General features: G+C 37.7%; 2 long non-coding RNA genes across 2 annotated transcripts; both read left to right on the top strand.

The window, feature by feature from the left end:
* Positions 1–3,473: 3,473 nt before the first annotated feature.
* LOC142102107 (uncharacterized) lies at positions 3,474–5,680 on the top strand. Its single transcript, XR_012679206.1, has 3 exons — positions 3,474–3,699; positions 4,759–4,773; positions 5,602–5,680. It is a non-coding gene; the product is annotated as an uncharacterized LOC142102107 (long non-coding RNA).
* Positions 5,681–5,825: 145 nt separating this feature from the next.
* LOC142102106 (uncharacterized) lies at positions 5,826–10,309 on the top strand. Its single transcript, XR_012679205.1, has 4 exons — positions 5,826–5,907; positions 7,245–7,289; positions 8,755–8,840; positions 9,992–10,309. It is a non-coding gene; the product is annotated as an uncharacterized LOC142102106 (long non-coding RNA).
* Positions 10,310–15,907: the final 5,598 nt, after the last annotated feature.

Raw genomic sequence — 15,907 nt, 5'->3', positions numbered from 1 at the left:
CCGCAGCGCTGTACAGAGAACTCATTCACATCAGTCCCTGCCCCATTGGAGCTTACAGTCTAAATTACCTAACATACACACACACACACACACACACACACACACACACACACACACACACAGAGACAGAGGGACAGAGACTAGGGTTAATTTTGATAGCAGCCAATTAACCTACCAGTATGTTTTTGGAATGTGGGAGGAAACCAGAGGACCCGGAGGAAACCCACGCAAACACGGGGAGAACATACAAACTCCTCACAGATAAGGCCATGGTTGGGAATTGAACTCATGACACCAGCACTGTGAGGCAGAAGTGCTAACCACCATTAGCCCCTTAGTCTCCCTGAAGAGACTAAGCTCCACAATAGTAAAGGGACAGCTTGACAGTGAATCAGAGTAAAACTCCTTCATTCTGATTCAGTGCCAGACTGACCTCACGCCTCTGCTCACCATGTGTTGTGTACCAGTGTAGATGGTAGGTTGGGGAGGTCTGTTATGATAAGAAGTATAAGTAAAGATTATTTCCTATTAAAGAGGAATCTTAGGATATGCCAAGAAATTTCACAAAGCACTGGGGAAAACCAATAAACCCCTCTATTTCTTCTGATTAGTATAATATTATTATATGTACCTAATTATGCAGAGGGGGGTGCACCCACAAAGTTTTGTAATTCACAATAGACAGAGGAAGACAGGAAGTGTGTGTATTCAGGTAACTCAATGGTCTATTCTTTTTACATCAATTAACCTAAAATATGCATTTCTGCTTTATTGATATACATTAAAAGGGAGAATTATCAACAATTTAATTCCCCACATATTTTCTAAACTAGCGAAATATTAAAATAAATATAAATATTTTTAATAAAGCAGAAATGCATATTTTAGATTAATTTATGTAAAAAGAATAATCCATTGAGTGCCCTGAACACACACACTTCTTGTCTTCCTCTGTCTATTGGGAATCTTAGGATATGATCTACAGCAGAATAGGGAAAGACTGAAATGTATTGAAACATTTTCAAAATAGTAATGTAATTAAAATTGTAATAGATACATAAAACAGCCAGTTAGTGACACTTGTTAAATGAACAAAACATACAAAATAACTTAGGGGCATCTTTAGGGTGATTTAACATATTGAATAAAGTAGATAAAGGGATATGCAAAATTCAGTACTTATTTCTTTTACCTAGTCCATTGATATTCCTGTAAATAGTATTAGTATAATAATTATGTTCTTTTTCTGGAACACACCAATTACATATTAATGATTCTCCAATTACATTTTCAAATAAGTTAAAATCCTCATGACCATGTTTCCAGGGATGTTGTCTGTTTAGTGAAGGGTAACAAGTCAAATGATCACAGCTTCCTGCAGATTGTATCCAGAGGATCAAGTAATACAGACACCATGTCTGATCATCCACTGTCTCGGTGCTCCATTCTCTCCCCCTCTTTGTGCTCCAGTCTCCCCCTTCCCTGAGTGCTCCGTTCTCCTTCCTCACATTGTGCTCCAGGATTCACCAAACTCTGTCCTCCATTCTCCCCCCATCTGTGTGCTTTACTCCCCCATGTGCTGCAGTCTCCCCCTTCTATGAGTGCTCCATTCTCCTTCCTAACTTTGTGCTCCAGGATCCACCAATCTCTGTCCTCCATTTTCACCCCTCTCTGTGTGCACATTTATCTCCCCATCATTGTGCTCTCCAGTCTCCGCATCTCTATGTGCTCCATTCCCTCCTCTCTGTATGCTCCATTCTCCCCCCTGTGTATGTTACAGTCTCCCTGCTCTGTGTGCTTAATTCTTCCCCGTCGCTGAGTGCTCCATTCTCACCCCTCTCTGTGTGCACATTTATCCCCCCATCTTTGTGCTCTCCATTCTCCCTCTTCTCTGTATGCTCATTCTCACTCCTCTTTGTATGTTCCAGTTTCCCTGCTCTGTGTGTTCCATTCTGTCCCTCGCTGTGTGTTCCATTCTCACCCCTCTGTGTATGCTCCAAACTCCCCATCACTCTGTGTGTTCCAGGGTACACCAATTTGTGTCATCCATTTTTACCCCTCTCTGTACACATTTCCACACATTTTTTGTGTTCTTCATTCTGTTTGATGCATTCTCCCCCTCCCTGTGTGTTCCATTCTGCACCCTCTCTGTGTGTTTCATTCTGCCCCCTTTTTGTGTGCTCCATTCTGCTACCTTTATGTGTGTTCCATTCTGCCCCCTTTCTGTGTGCTCCATTCTCACTCCTCTGTGTATGCTCCAATCTCCCCCTTTCTCTGTGTGCTCCAGGATCCAACAATCTGTGATCTCCATTCTCACTCGTCTCTGTGTGTGCATTCTCCCCTCATTGTGTTATCCATTCTCCCCCTACCTGTGTGCTCCATTCTGCCCCCTCTCTGTGTGCTCCATTCTGCCCCATCTATGTGTGCTCCATTATCACCGTCTCTATGTGTTTCATTCTGCCCCCTCTCCGTGTGCTCCATTCTGCCCCCACTCTGTGTGATCCATTCTGCCCCTCTCTGTGTGATCCATTCTCCCCTTCTCTGTGTGCTCCTCCCTCTGTGCTCCAGTCTCCCAATCTCACTGTGTGCTCTATTCTCCCTCCCTTTGTATATGCTCAAATCTCTCCCTCTCTGTGTGTTCCATATACACCGCCTCCCCCTCCCCCCCCCCCCCACACACACAATCTGTTTGCACTACCCTTTCTTTGCTATTTTCTTTTTTGGTTTTCCACCCCTCTTCTCTTCCTGTTTATTTCCTTCCCATATAATATGTCAGCTGAAATTAATTGTAGAGATGCATGGTCACAGCCTTAATCATCAATGATGGACAGAAGTCACCATAATAATAATGGTCTTACATAGGTCGCACATAGTTGGCCGTGGACATGCCCAGTGCTACCTGGATGGCTGGATACTAGCACAAACATTTAAATCTGGGTCTGGCTCAGAGGCCACATTCCATCTGCCCCTTGCCCCAGCCTGGCCATGGTGTAAGCGCAGTGGTGTAAGGACATAATATATTACCTTGAAGTACTGTAACTTGCTGTAAATAGGAGGTAACATAGAACTGTACACCAGAAGCAGAGACTAAAAAATTAGTACTAGATAGCAGAATGAGCACTTATTAGAGCTAGAGATATCATCTTTATTACATTCACTGTTAAGAGTTTGGTAATAGATAGATTTGCTATCTGTTAATAATTTGGTATTAATAGATAGATAGATATGAGATAGATAGATAGATAGATAGATAGATAGATAGATAGATAGATAGATATGAGATAGATAGATAGATAGATAGATAGATAGATAGATAGATATGAGATAGATAGATAGATACTCCCTTACATACCTATGCAGTCACATCACAAACAGATACTCAATAAACCTACAATTAAACAGACCTTGTGAAATATGGGGCACTACATCAAGGATACTTGGAATACCAATATCAACCCTCTCAGTCATAACCAATCCTAAATGATTCCTAGTGCATGCTGTCAAACAAACATAAACAAAAGAGGAAGAGGAGGTGGAGATAGGAGACTCCTCTCCTTGATACAACAGGTATAAAACCCCCAGCATTTTTTCCCTTTCCCAGTTCAATATACAGTAACCTCAGCTATAAGCTCAATATGGTGTCTAAAGTTATATCTCGGGGTCTGGTGCTGCTGGTGTTCCTCTCTTTACAGGCACAAGGTGAGTGTGTGGTCTGATTGATATTATTACCCTAACCCAAATATTGTTCCTTTGTTTAATTTCTGTGAAAGTACTAAAAAGTACTAAGGCTGAAAGTAAAGGTACTGAACGAGGAGTAGACAGAGGCAGCTGGCACGGAAATGCTCTTATTAACTGATGACTTTTTGATAACACAGCTCCCTATTCCATCTCTTATTAAACAGATCAGGTGACAGAGGGATGTGGGCTGAGTCTTATTTTGAATTGGACACCACTTGCATACTTGGAAGTCATATTCTCTATGTTCTATATAACATATATCTATCTATCTATCTATCTATCTATCTATATATATATATATATATATATATATATATATATATATAATATAAAGTATTTGGCTCTATAAATATGTGTGTAGAGTATCTGTAATGACTAATGCATTTTGTCTGTAACTTGGCCACACCTGTGTGTGACGTAGCCAAGACATATGTTGAAATGAGAGGTGACTCTCAATGTATTTCTGTGTGAATAGATACAAGAGTGTCAGAATATGATGTTATGCCAGATAAAGTAAATTTGTAATTGCAATACAATGGTATAAAATGTCTTTAGCCATGATGCATTACTAAGAATTGAAAACATTCTAAATGATAGACTTTCCTTTGCTTGTTATATGTGCGATGCAATGCATTTGCTCTGTACAAATTCATAAATATGTTTGCTGGTGCGTTTGGCTGTTAGGGTTATAGACAAAAATGAACGTGGAAAGCTTTAGAGCAATGTAATTGTGAATACATGCTCTCATATTCAGCGCGCAGGAATTAGAGTAAAACTGTTATCAATTATCTCCTCTTTATCATATTGTGCAAAATGAATTATGAATACACTTTGTATTTTATCAGAAATAAATACAGTATATGGAAAGAAAAATACAAAACAAAACTTTTTGAGATTGTAAATGTGTTTTAAAGAGTGTTTTCTTACACACAGTGTATGTACACTTTTTCTAGTAGTACCGTACTTGCTGCTCTTACAGTCATTGAATATTGATTATCTCTTTCTTTTTGATTCTTTCAGTGTTTGGCCAATCAAGTAAGTATATATTTTCACAGTGATGCGCTTGATTTTTGTAAAAACAATAATGTTAATCTTGTCTGTTGATTTATTTGCATGCTAGTAATTAAGACTCTTGAATAGCACACAGTGAGAGTGTCTGGCCACAAGATGTGATTCATATTTTTGCCAAGACACATTGGCTTTTAACTGTAAAAGTTAGTCAATGAAAGCAACCATTTGATTGGTTGCTATTGTTTGGTGTAAATTGCACTCATAAGTACATAGTTATCAACTTGAAATGAAGCTAATTGTAAGTCACAGGATTGTAGCAGCACATGCGATGTTACTATTTCCTCTGGGTGAACATGATTGGATGTGACTGCCCCGCGATTGACTCTTGTCCAATCACAATACACTAACTTCCAAAAGGATGAAATCATCCAGGGGTTCATCTAAAACCTAAGGTTTAAAATATACCCTTTTTGGTAACAGCCCCGTTTGTAAATGAAGCAAGGCATTGTTTGAATCGTCATTCTTAGAATGATCAGCAATCTCATACAATAATGCTCTTCAAGATGACATTTTTCTTTAATTTGCAGTCATTTATATTGTCATTTAACAGTATGTCCATCACAAATAATCAGGAGACTTAAGTCCTGTGAGAATCCTGTGAAAAATAAAAAAAATCTTTCTTCTGTGTATTTTTTTTGGGTAAAATAATGCACATTGCCAGACTATCCCTGTACTGGTGAGAAACTTAGTTTTGTGAAGGAAATTAAGTGACACAGTAGAAACAGTATTTAGTATGTAATAATATTAATTTATAATTTGCTGTACCTTTTTATCCCACAATTGCATCATCAGCATCACCAGCAACAGCAAAAACTACTAATAACGGTATGTATATCTGCTGTTCAGACAGTTTCTTTTACACAAAACATCCCTATGATTTAATGATCCTTAGTGTTCTATTTTAAATACAATATATAAATGAACTATGGAAGTTATTATGTATTTTTGGGGGGTAAAATAATGCACATTGCTAACTTTCGGTTACACAGTAGAAACAGTATTTAGTATTTAATAATATTAATTTATAATTTGCTGTACCTTTTTATCCCACAATTGCATCATCAGCATCAGAAGCAGCAACAGCAAATACTACTCACGGTATGTATATCTCCTGTTCAGACAGTTTCCTTTACACAAAACATCCCTATGACAATTTAGATCATGACATCCACTAACTTCTCTTAGTTTTCATGATTTAATGATCCTTAGTGTTCTATTTTGAATGCAATATATAAATGAACTATGGAAGTTATTATGGAATTGATTCTCTTTCCATACTGGGATTTTTGATCTAACCTATATCAGACGATGAAAACTAATACTGGATTGTGCATTACCCAGTGTTAGCATTGCCTTTTGTCTTTACATCCATTAAAGCAAGAGCAGCAGCTCCTACTATTGGTCAAACAGTCCATGGGGGAGTAAAGAGAAACATAGTTTAACATACTCTGAAACTAGAAATAGTTTATTTTTGTTTGATTTAAAGTCATACATTCATATTAGTCCTATTTTTGTCAAATAATTCACCTTTTTATGTTTTGCTTATGCATTAGGTATAATGTTTAGTGTTTATCTTACAGTAATTAATAACGTTTTGCACTGTTCTACACACAGGTAGAGCAGTGACAACAACACATGCTGGCAGTATGTGTCCCAGTAACCTTTATAGTGTTTGCATTGTCTTTTGTCTTTACATTGTGCTGATCACTGTACATCCATGAATCCACTGGTGCACAATACGCTCATATAGCCTATGGTAATTTTTTACATTCCTACTGTCCACCTCAGTACATATCAATGAGGTCTAGGGGCTGACTGGGCTGGGGGGAGGGGGGGCAATTGGGCTGATGCCCATGTCTCATAGTGGGCTGAGTTGGGTCACTGGGCTACCTGCATTTATTTTTCATACCAGGCTACAATTCACGCTGCCAGACTATCCCTGTACTGGTGAGAAACTTAGTTTTGTGAAGGAAATTAAGTGACAGCAGCTGCTCAGGAGGAAAAGAGGGCAGCACCGTGGCTTAGTGGTTAGCACTTCTGACTCACAGCCCTGGGGTCATGAGTTTGATTCCCGACCATGGCCTTATCTGTGTGGAGTTTCTATGTTCTCCTCATGTTTGTATTAGTTTACTCCGAGAGCTCCAGTTTCAGCCCACACTTCAAAAACATACTGGTAGGTTAATTGGCTGCTATCAAATTGACCATAGTCTCTGTCTGTGTGTGTGTCTATGTTAGGGGATTTAGACTGTAAGTTCCAATGGGGGCAGGGACTGATGTGAGTGAGTTCTCTGTACAGCTCTGCGGAATTAGTGGTGCTATATAAATAGATGATGATGATGACAAGCAGGGAATATGCAGAGGAGAGTGTTCCTCTACATAATATTAATATCATTAATAATAATTGGTAATGTACTTTACTTTTTTTCTATACACAGGTACAACAGCAACTATGACTACTACTACTATTATGACTACTACCGGTAAGTATCCCAGAATACCTAGGTATGACAACATTCCCAGTAACTGCGACAGCATAGCTTATGGCCATAGCTGGTAGTCATGATGCAGGTGAAGGATACCCCCTCCTCATTACGATTATGAGTGAACAAAATCAGAATGGCTAAGACCTGCCTTACAGCCACCAGCAGGCAGTGTGGCCCAAGATTGCCCGGAGGACATATGTCACCGTGCTTCCCGGCCCAGCCTGTCTCTATTAAGAGATATAGCTGCTCCTCAAACCACTGTTATATGACTGGAGAGAAAAGGGTTCGACTATGGGAGCAAGGGATCCTATGAAACAATGGGGGAACATTGAGGTTATGGATAGACGAAATGTGGTGGGGTAGAAAAACAAATGGGACAAAAGAGACAGGGTAGGAAGGCAACAGACATAGCAAGGGGGAAAAGGAAGCAAGAAACACACAAATGCAAAGTGTTCACTACACTTAGTCACTGGGCTGACCATTTACATTGATTAAAAATGTGGGAAAAACAAAGGAAATGCAAAAACAGGAGAAACAGGGCTGTTGACAAAAGGAAATTAGGCAAAGGGTCGGAAAGCTGAAGGCCAACGCTGTATATACTATACAGACAAACCTAGCATATGCCAAGGGCAGTTCTATTCAACGGGTGGCATAAAATGGTTATCTTAATTTAGAATTTTTGGTGCCTTTTAATTTTTTTTCTTTAGCTTCATTTTTAAAAAATAGCAGAGGAAGTGGTGTTGGATAGAAAAGTCTACCGATGGAAGGGGCACAATTACACTTTTAGAATGTAGTCATCTGCAATGTCTATGGCCTGGTGGAGGGTGCAATAGACTGGTAAAAAGAGGGGGGGGAAGTAGAAAGAGCAAAAGGTGAAAAAAGATTGGAACATAAGAGGGTATAATAGCAACAATGATTTTTTTCAAAATAAAAACAAGATACAAAGGTAATGGCACATGTGAGGTACAGAAGAACAAGACACCGATGGAAAAGCACTGACAAAAACACACTGGTGGCAACAGGATATAGACAGATGCAAAGAGGGGTGCCCAAGATACAAAGGCAAAACATGGCAAAATAGATGCATCAAAAGGTGCCAGAGCGCAAGAAGAGCCACAAAACAGAAACATGAAAGGACCTAAGGTTTAAGAGATGCCTATTTGTGAGCTACAGATTCAGCCAGACTTCTAATATTTATTATTATCTTATTATTAGTATTATTACTATTAGTCATTGATTGTTATGACACCGCAGTGATCTGAAGCACTGAACAGTGGGGAAAACAGAATAAATACTAAGCTGTATCTGGGTATGCAGGTCCACATTCAATAACCAGTTTGAACGTTGAAGTACTAAATGGTTAATTATACTTTTATGGAAACTTTTTGTTTTCTATCCTATGCAAGTTTGTTTAATCCATAGGACATTTTGCATTAAATATCGTCTTGTCATATTTTTTCAGCGGCTGCAACTACCCCGGTTCAAATTGCCATCATTGTCCTGGCTGCTTTGACCCTGGCTGCGGTACTACTGATGGGGTGTGGCTTTGTAAGTAAAAATGACAAGCTTATTAATTAAATAAATCTAACTTAGATGTGCTACTTGGTGGCACAACTGCAAGTCCCTCATGTATATGCTGTATACTAACCTGAAAGTTATATATGTACACATGCATGAGTATACAAAACTCCCTTCCGCTATATGTATAAGCAGCTGTCCATCAAGGTTATGGGACCTCTATACATAGAAAAATATCTAAATAAAGAAGGACTGTGCCAGTAATTTATTTGAATAACGGTAATGAAAAATAGCTAATATATGTTGCAGAACCTTGAAATATGTATTACATATTGAACACAATATTCACATTTGCAGGGAAACCATAACAATACCCTCAATCAGTAAAATCAGATAGGAAAAAGAGTGCATGTACACAATAATTAGAACAAGCCTTTGTAACAAAGTACACTGTCGACTGTGTATATTGTTGTGGTTTCCTTGCAAATGGGAATAATGGGCCTGATTCATTAAGGATCTTAACTTAAGAAATTTCTTATTTCAGTCTCCTGGACAAAACCATGTTACAATGCAAGGGGTGCAAATTAGTATTCTGTTTTGCACATAAGTTAAATACTGACTGTTTTTTCATGTAGCACAGAAATATCAACTTTCAATTTCAGTGTACAAATAAGCTATCAAGTATTTGTGTGCTACATGAAAAAACAGTCAGTATTTAACTTATGTGCAAAACAGAAAACTAGTTTGCACCCCTTGCATTGTAACATGGTTTTGTCCAGGAGACTGAAATAAGTTAAGATCCTGAATCAGGCTCAATGTTTTTAATATGTAACAAGTATCTTCTAGAAGTCCAGGTTGTTTGATCTCTATTAGATAATTTTTTATTATTGTTATCCAAATCAATTACTAGCGCAATCCTTCTTTTTCTCTTATATTGCAACATTGACATTTTTGTTACAGAAGTACAAACATGAACTACAGTAATATAATCAAATCAGTGACTATGCTAGATCTGTGGTTGTAAGCCATACACCTGTATACTATATTATATATTACTTTTTTGTGTATATAGTTTTTGCCTGACTTAATTACACTAAACAGTCAGGAAAATGTTGGTATTTTCTCTTATTTTATGTTTTACTTTTAAACTATTTTACATAGACAAATATATTTTTTTCTAGATTTTTACCCTTATGCGCTGAAGCAACAATGGAAAAATTGGGACTAGGAAGTATATCTTGCAGACTGTCACGACGGAGAACGTCCTTTTTCACCTTATGATACACTTCATCTACTAAGAATTAATCTACTGTTGAAAATGTTTACAGTCTTTGCATCATGGATGAAATCAGAGATGCCAGATCTTATGTACCCAAGTTCCATTGTCTCCTCTGTAAATTAAGATTAATCACAAACCTTTGAGTAATATTTATTTCTTGAAACTTAAAACATATGTTATGTTCATTTTGTCACTTACTAATAAACATTGTCCAATGTGATTATTGTGGTTCCCGCATGCAAAGAGATTTAATAGCAAAAGATAGCAGGATTTACAGCAAGCCATTATGATGCATAAAATATATAACAATAAACTGGAAAGCATAAACTGAATACATTACATTACACCAGCACTCCTTGGGCCCAGGTCTATGTCCATCTTTGTAGTCAGGAAGAGAGATCTACACTGGCCCATGAGGTTGCTTATATGGAGTTTGAATTAACAAACAGTGATGATGTCACAAATATACACAGATAACACTTAGAGAGGTCTTCATTGTTCCAGGGTTAACAATGTTCCAGTAGACTGCTGTCGTAGGTCAGTTCATTTGATCCTTTTACAAAGGAAGGGACAACTCACTCCAACTGTTGCCTACGTGTCTTCCCGCTGAATAACCAGTTTAAACTGACCCATAAATAAAGTGCTTTTGAGAATTAATCTCATAATGCTCATAATTTGTGACTGCTAGATGCGATCGCTACTAGGTCGAAACCAGGTTAATGCTGGTGAAATAAGCTTTAATATGAGACCAAACTCTTTACCTTTTAGAGGACCTGAACCATAAATACCTTTACTATAATATTATCTATGTATAAATTATCTCTAATACATTTTACTAATAAATAAATGTGGATTGGAATCTTAATAAATGTGTTCTATTTACAGGTGTAAGTGCGAATATAAATGTATGTGTTATTAATTGGTGCGATTTACACGTGGCGTACTAATCGCAATTACACGGTAAAACAATATTAATCAATGTATTTGACTTCTACATGCCACCCTTTGATAGTGCAAAAAACTATCACCTTAAAATGGTATTGCAGGATCTCAGTAGTACGTTTCAATTTTCTGTAATGTATGTCCCCCTTAGTACAACCGCACTGTTGTTGGAAATCAGTCAGGTTACCATAAAAGAGAGTCACAATTCTAGAAACCAATTTGTTTTCTACGGAACATCTACCTTTTGAGCTCTGAGTTAACCTTTTGTATGCCATACACCCACATGTGTAATACATTATCTGGAAGAATACAAGGTACAATAAAATATGTTATATCAATACATAATATTCTAGCAAAGTTCCTCATGCCTAGCATGTCCATCTGTCTGAGGCATGCCATATCTTATATGACATATTTAAACAATTAACTTTCACAAATAACATTCGTTAACATAATCTCATTTATGATCTCCTTCAGCCTTTTTAGTTAAATACACTCTAATAACATCAATGGATTTTTCATCAACATTGCGGGGTGGACTATTGTCTTTTCATACTGTCCAGTCTCCCAATACTCAAGTTTCTTTGTACGTGAAACGGTGATCAGTCTGTGAAGTATTGGGAAACTTCAAACTAAGTGACCTATTTCTATTATCTTCCCTCTACTGGCCTCCAACCCCATAATTCGAGTACCTCAGAAATATTTAGTGAAAAGAGAACTAGTCCTATATAATTTAGTCTCTGAGGCACCTGAGAGCACACCCAGCATTCAGTTTGGTCTAAAACCTTACCCACCAAAGAATGATAATCATTCTCATGGATGCCCACTCAAGTCCGAATTATTTCTGGACTGGCATCGCTGGATGCACCTCTCTTCAACAATGGGGACACAGTACTTACAGACTCAATATTCTTTAGACAATAGCCCCTCTCACGGTCTCCGAGCTCCAAGGTTAGCAAAACTTTTCCTTTACCCATGAATTGAATAGTGAAACTGGCTGGACCGATTGTGTTAACAACTTCTGTTTCATCCCCACCTCCTCAATATCAATACCTGAGCCAGTCTCCATCACCTGATCACCAATGAAAGAAATGAATGTCCTGGAAAGAGAATAAGGATGAGAGAAACACAAGGAAAGGGAAAAACAGGAAAACCACTGCTCCATGCTGGATAACATACTTTGCAAAGTCCCTGGCTCAGGTTATTAACTGCGTTCTTAGGTCTCCTGCCACAGATTCACGAGTGTCATTCTCAGCTGTAATTTGAACCTTCTCTGGGTTGTTGACTCCTCTGCAGTGGGTGTAATGGCTCCAAGTGTCTCTGTCTGCTAATCCTAGGGAAGTGGTATTGGTCATCAACACTTGTTACCTGTCTGTCAAACAACTTGAGCGTAGGAAATTACAGTACATAACATACTCTCCTAGTCCAACATCATGACATTAGTGTATATCATATCAGGAGACAGTGTTTCGAACGCCTTTTGTTGCTGTCTCACTATTTGCTTCTCTTTATAAGATTTTCAACAGTCTCTCCACTATGAATTCAGATTTTCAACAGTCTCTCCATTATGAACTCATCTTGGGAATCTAACATCAAGTGAGGTTGCTTGTCAAAAGTATTTCAAAAGGTGACTGGTTAAGAGACAGTTTATGAGTGGTTCTCATGGTAGGTAGGACTAGCGGCCAAAGCTTCCGGCCAATGTAGTTTCAACTATCACTCTATTCAATTCATTCTAGGACAGTACAATTTACTCTATTTTCATAGTGGCTTGTGGCTGATAAAGAGTATGTGACTTACTATCCCTGCCCATACATTGTACTCATTGTCTAAAAGTTATTACCAATAAAATTAATACCCCTATCACTTTCTATAGCTCTAGGGATACCACATCTACTAACAAATATCCTAAGTATGGCACAGCAATATTCTAAACATTTGAATGAACCTCTACATGGATAGAGAATACATCAGTACACCAGTATATACTTGAGAATCCTGCAAAATGGCAATTGAATGAAGTTGATTTGTTTTACCTGAAAAAAGTCTGTCTGTAGGAGGAGTATGGGATGGCTCTATTGGTATTGTCTTTCCAACATTTTTCCTCAATCAAGTAAGACAGGACATTGCCTTCCTAATAGCTTGAGAAGAAAAGTCTTGTGCACACCAGTGTGCTCTTACCAGCTGGTCCATACCTTCTTTACCCAGATGAGTCAGATCATGTGGTGCCTCAGTTAGGCCTGGAAGATACGTTCTGGGAGCCACGGCCTACCTTGTCCATCTCTCCAGAGTCCAAAGGACTCCTGACTACATGCCTTTGTCTTCCAGACCGTCTTTTCCTGCAGGGAACACAAATCTTACATTTTAACTAATTCTTGTGTGTTATCATTTAAAGAACCATTATTGTATCAGTTATCATGGATAAATCTGTTGCCCGCTTGACAGCTTTGTCCACCCTGTTATTACAGTCATGTGTGTAGGCTTTAAATTAAAAAACAGCTAATTTATTTGTTAAATGTGTCATTGTCAAAAGTCCTTCATGTTCACTACTCATGTCCTGCTATTGTCATAAAAGTCTCTGTCACCTCAATGTCACCCACTATCCTAGAAACGTTCTTAAAACCAGTGTATATGAACTGATTTACCCTATGCCAACTCACATGACATTCTCAATCCCACAAGTTCAGCTGCTTGGCTAAGTGAGGCGGCAAAATGGGTCAGTTTTTATAGTACCTTTGTCATTGATAACAATTTCCAGTACATACAAAATATGTGCAGGGGCGCTTATTAACCTAAAATGCTCGATTAAGTTGCAGCTTTCTGAGCAGGATCTAGACCTGCTGAACACAAACCATGAAAAACCAAAAAATCAGAAATAGCGCAAATCTTGAAATCGGTACAATGTAATTTAATAATATAAATATGAACTAATGAATGCAAGCCATTGCACATATGATTAAAAGCAAATAAGATAAAGTGACCATAAATGACAATATAAGTAACACAGTCCAGACACTTGAAGCAGATATGCGGGGCCGTTTCATCAGGGTGTCTCTGATGAAACGGCATTGCAGTGCCGAGAAACGCGTCAGTCTGATCAAGCTTTTTTCTATATTCTGGAAAATCAAGTGACCATTTCCTCAAACCCCGGGGTTGGACTATCTGTACATCGTCACACAGACCAAGGTGATTGTGGAAGGAATCAGAATATCCAGTACATGTCTGTCTGTGTATGACAAATAAAAAAAACATGGAAATTTTACATTTTCTAAGGGGTGTCACTTATGTCAGGTATTGTGGCAAAAAGACTTCTTGAAATGTTCCACACAGTCATGCATATCTGTTTGTCTTCTAATTCACCTTCAGATAGTCTCCTCTTCTCCTTCCACCTTTTGTGCATCTGGAAGCACACTAATCGCACGGTAAAACCATATTAATCAAATTAGTTTATTTCATCCAATTATTTGACTTCCACACATATTTAATAAAAACAAAATGACGGAAAAGAAAAGCTTCAGTGTAATACATTTTTAAGAAAAACAAACATTTAAAGTTATAAAACTAATAATAATAATAATAATAATAATAATAACAATTATTATTATTATTAATCACAATATATTCTGCAGTGCTGAAATGGGACAAATGTTCTGAATACTCTGCTCGCCAGTGTATACAATCTAAGAATATAAGGAAATAAGGAAATTGTTAATAGAGTGCAAATGTTTGACAATTATTCAACCATGTATGAAGTAAAGGAGTTTAAAATCAGAAGGCTATCATTACCTTGATGACTTCTTTTTTCCTATGTATTCTAAATGCATGGCCTCTTATTATGTGATGACATCAATAAGATTCTGATTTACATTTATATAGCAGTTGTAGAATTATAAACCATAATATTCGAGGCATATGGTGACACCTACTGGAGATTACTCAAATTGTACTTCAAGATCATCCGCTCTCTTTATACTATTTAAAAACATAACTGTACTGGAGATTTTGTAATTTAATGCACAACTTTATTAAAATGAAACATGTTTACAGTGTTATCCAGTAAAATTTACTTATATTGTTATCTATTTATTTATACATTTATTGGTTACATATGTGTCTATGTTAAACACTCACCTCTTATATTAAACGCCCATAAAGTGATTTTGCTTATCCTAAACTTTCAACAACAGTTAGAGCTTGTTAAGAATATGTATATTCACATGTGGTAGTTGAGTGTTGGAAATCATTAAGGTCTTTGTCACATCATATTGAAAGATACTGGGAAACTGAACAGATTTGCTGTAGGAAAACTTCAATTTTTTCAGAGTGCAAGGGATGAGTTGAATTAAATGAATTTCAGTTGGGGGAACTTACAGTTTGTGTTCCAAGGTTCTGTATATCACTACAATTTTTTGGTCAATAACTACACTGGGTGGTATGTGAAAGAATAACCATGAAGCTCTAGGTGTCAAAGATCGTTGCTCAGTACAGTTGTCTCTGCTAAAGTGTGTGTGACTGCTAAAGTGTGTGTGTGTCTCTGCTAAAGTGTGTGTGTGTGTGTGAGGGTGATCTACTAAAGCGTGTGAGGGTGGGCTACTAAAGTGTGTGTAGGATAGTAGTGGGGGCTACTGAAGGGTGTGTAGGATTGGAGTGGGGCTGCTAAAGGGTGTGTAGGATAGGAGTGGGGGCTGCTAAAATGTGGAATGGGAGTGTTTTAATATATAGTGTGATATGAGGGAAGCGAGGGAGGCTGTCTTAATAGTTCATGGGTGGGAGGTAGGGTATTAATTTAATGGTTTAGTTTAGGTTGTGGCTAATTATTTAATGGGTGCTGTTATTTGTGGGGTGATGGTGGGGCAATTTTATTTATTGGTGGGCCAAT

Source organism: Mixophyes fleayi, chromosome 9, assembly GCF_038048845.1.
Source record: "Mixophyes fleayi isolate aMixFle1 chromosome 9, aMixFle1.hap1, whole genome shotgun sequence".
Lineage (NCBI taxonomy): Eukaryota > Metazoa > Chordata > Amphibia > Anura > Limnodynastidae > Mixophyes > Mixophyes fleayi.
Note: the sequence above shows the minus strand (reverse complement) of the source record. Positions and strands in the feature narration are given on the sequence as shown.